The sequence below is a fragment of the Hipposideros armiger genome, unplaced genomic scaffold (assembly GCF_001890085.2).
Source record: "Hipposideros armiger isolate ML-2016 unplaced genomic scaffold, ASM189008v1 scaffold_1937, whole genome shotgun sequence".
In the NCBI taxonomy this organism is placed as follows: domain Eukaryota; kingdom Metazoa; phylum Chordata; class Mammalia; order Chiroptera; family Hipposideridae; genus Hipposideros; species Hipposideros armiger.
Window position 1 is genome coordinate 53,036 of NW_017733287.1, and position 4,173 is coordinate 57,208.

A 4,173-nucleotide genomic window follows, 5' to 3' on the forward strand; every position below is an offset into this window, starting at 1 on the left:
CCCCCCCAATTCCCCAATAAAAATCTTTTTAAAAAAAGACAAAAAAGGACATTACATAGTAATGAAAAGTTTAATTCAACAAGAGTGTATAACACTAGTAAACATTTATGCACCCAACATAGGAGCACCTAAATATACAAAACGAATATTTACTAACATAAAGGCAGAGATCAACAATATCACAATTATAGTAGGGGATTTGAACACCACACTGATACAAATAGACAGGTCTTCCAGACAAAACATCAACAGGAAAAAGGGGCCTTACATGACTCACTAGACCAGTTGGATTTAATTGATATTTTTAGAGCATTTCACTCCAAAGCAGCAGAATATACATTCTTTTCAAGTGCACATGGAACACTATCCAAGATAGACCACATGCTGGGCCACAAAACAAGTCTTATAAATTTAAGAAGATTGAAATCATATCAAGTATCTTCTCTGACCACAGTGGTATGAAACTAGAAATCAATTACCAGAAAAAAACTGAAAACCACACAAACACATGGAAGCTTAATAACATGATACTAAATAATGAATGGGTCAACAATGAGACCATGGAAGAAATGAAAATATACCTTGAGACAAATGAAAATGAAAGCACAATGACCCAAAATCTGTGGGACACAGCGAAAGCAGTCCTAGTAGGGAAAATCAACAATGCAGGCCTACCTAAAGAAACAAGAAATGTCTCCAATAAACAGTTTAACTTTACACCTAAAGGAACTGGACAAAGATCAGCAAATGAAGCCAAAAGAGAGTACAAGGAATGAAATAATAAAGATAGAAATGGAAATAAACAAAATACAGGCTAAAAATCAATACAAAAGATCAAGGAAACCAAGAGCTGATTTTTTGAAAAGATAAACAAAATCGAAAAACCAGACTCATCAGGAAAAAAGGAGAGAGAACCCAAATAACTAAAATCAGAAATGAAAGAGAAGTGACAATGAACACCACAGAAATACAAACAATTTTAAGAAAATACAAGCAACTACATGCCGACAAATTGAAAAATCTGAAAGAAATGGATAAGTTTCTAGAAGCATGTAATCTTCCAAGGCTGAATCAAGAAGAAACAGAATATTTTAACATTACTACTAACAAAAGTGATTACTATTAACAAAATTGAATCAGTAATCAACAAGCTCCCAACAAACAAAAGTCTTGCCCCAGATGGCTTCACATGTGAGTTTTACCAAACATTTAAAAAAGAATCAACACCTACTCTTTTCAAACTGTTCCAAAAATTCAAGAGGAGAGAAGGCTCTAAAGCTAATTCTATGAGGCAACCATTAACCTGATTCCAAAACTAGAAAAGACATTACAAAAAAAAGAAAAGAAAAGAAAGAAAGAAAGAAAGAAAGAAAGAAAGAAAGAAAGAAAGAAAGAAAGAAAGAAAGAAAGAAAGAAAGAAAGAGGAAACTATAGGCCAATATCCCTAATGATCATAGATGCAAAAATCCTCAACACAGTATTAGCAAACTGAATTCAGCAATACATTAAAAAGATCATATATCATGATCAAGTGAGATTCATTTCTAGTATGCGAGTTTTGTTCAATATCCACAAATCAATTAATGTAATACACCACATAAACAAAATGAAAAATAAAAATCATATGGTCATAGCAATAGATTAAGAAAAATCATTTGACAAAATCCAGCATCCACTTATGATAAAAAGTCTCAGCAAAGTGGGAATAGAGGGAACATATCTCAACATAATAAAGGCTATATACTATAACAAACGCATAGCTAATATCTTATTCCATGGGGAAAACCTAAAAACATTATCCTTAAGATCAGAAACAGGACAAGATTGCCCACTTTCACCACTTTTATTCAACATAGTACTGGAAGTTTTAGCCTCAGAAGTCGGAAAAGGAAAAAAAATAAAAGTTATCCAAAGGGAACAAAAGAAGTAAAACTGTCATTATTTGCAGATGACATGACAGAGAACCCCGAAGATNCTCACTGCGGCTGCTGGCCGCTCACGCTGGCTGCTGGCTACACACGGTAGCCCATGGCAACCCACTGCCACAGGGGCTGCAGCCTACACCATCGCCGGCCACTCACAGCAGCCCAGGTCCAGGATGAGCTGTTGTTTAGCATCTTAGCTGTAGAGGGCAGTGTTACTGGCCCTCATATGTGGGATCCGAACCGGGGTCCTCTGGCATCCCAAGCCAGTTCTTAACCATCGCGCCACTCGGCCGGCCCAAAACTGGTATTATTTAATACAGTTAAAGAGAAAGAGAGAGAGAACTCAAATTACCAAAATTAGTAATGAAAATGAAGACATTATTACTAATTCTATAAAAATAAAAAAGAATTATAAGAGAGAAGAAGGTCCAAGACAGTGGATTAGGTAAACACTATGCTTACTGCCTCCCAGATCACACTAAAATTACAAATAAATTATAAAACAATCAACCTCAAGAATTATTGAAGACTAGATGAAAAAAAACCCTATAACTAAGGATGCAATGAAAAGGCCACATCGAAACTGGTGGGAGACACAGAGATGCAAAGAGGCTGACCTCAAACTCACAGATAGTGGTTGAACACCAGGAGGGACACCTCAATGACAGAAGCCTTCCCGTAAGAGGGAAGGGTCCCAGCCCCTAACCAGGCTCCTCAGCCCAGAAGGCCTGTAGCAGAAAAGGAGTGCCTACAACATCTGACAGTGAAAATCATCAAGGACTCTGTCTGTTTGTCCTAGTAAGATGCCCTCTTAAAGGGCCCTCACAGAGAGTCACTCATTTGCAAACACTTACCTGGTCTCCAGTGAAAGGGCAGCAACTTGAGAGGTGCCAGAGACACACAAGGAAAGACTGAGTTTTTTGGCTTTGTTGCAAGGGCTTGAGCCATTGTCCCGGTGTGGAGCCAGCCTCAAGTGTACCCTACAGAAGGGCGCCATCTTTTCTATATTGAACCTTCCTCCAAAGAGACAGATCTGAGACTGCATTGGTCTGGTAAAATGCACGCATGCACACCGTCTTTGTGACAGCCTAGGTCTCCACCACACACAGCTAGTGCTGCATCGCCCTGGGCTCTCTCTGCTCCTGGGCACCAGACGTGCCCCACAAGCTGTGGGAGCCTTTTATAGCAGCAGATGGCCCACAGTGGCCAGGTGAAATTTTGGAGATGGGCAGTGAGTCACAACCTGCTCCACAGCCTCTTGTGGGGGTTTCTTCAGGACCTGTAGTCCTGAGGTGAGTGATGCCTGGCCACAGTGTTCTTAGAGTATTTTGAAGGGAGTCACAGGGCAGGCACTGCACCAAGGTGAGCAGTAGCTGGCTACAAAGTGATCACAGGCAGGCACTGGCACAAGAAATGAACCCGCATTAACCTTGTAAAAACCACCAGCCAAGCCTCGTGACTTCCTGAGACCCTACCCCACCCAGCTAGTGTTACATTGCCGGAGGCACTCTCAGCACTGTGTCAACCAGTCTGGCCCACACACCTAAGTAGTCTCTTTCAATGGCTGAGCCTTACAGGCAGCTGGCAGGGTGCAACAGGGGTAGGAGGCCCTGGGCCTTGTGCTAAGCTGCCCCAGGCCCAATACTAGTGACAGCCATCCTTGATTCACAGTGAGGCCACCCCTACAAACCTCCAGGTCCAGCACAGACAGGGACCAACCACATCAGCTTTGTAGCTCCTACAGGGTAGCCACAGACCAGTCACAGGCAAGGCTGAAATTGGCCTGCATGGGTGCCCCTCCCAAGAGACACCAGAAACAACACACACAGAGGCTGGCTTCAGATCACAGCAGAGCACTGCCTGGTTAGCCCAACAAGTGGCACACCCAAAGGGTGGTCTCAACAGGCAAAGAGCCCATGGGGGCGGGAAGTGAATCCCCCATTGAGAGCTCAGCCCCCACACAGCAGCTCATACACTGTGAGCAAAGCCAACCCTCACAGTCTGGGAGTCAATTCCATCCACTGATGAACCAAGAGAAATCAAGGTTCAACTACAACAGGAGAATACACACAAGGAACAATCTTGGAACAAACACGCAGGAGATGAGGGAGACTGCACCACTGGAGCACACAGGGAACATACTACATAAGGCCACGCAGCGAAGACTGAGAGACATAAGAGCTCTTCCTAATACTACAAGCACACACAGACAATCAGCCAGAACGGGGAAACAAAGAAACATGTCCCA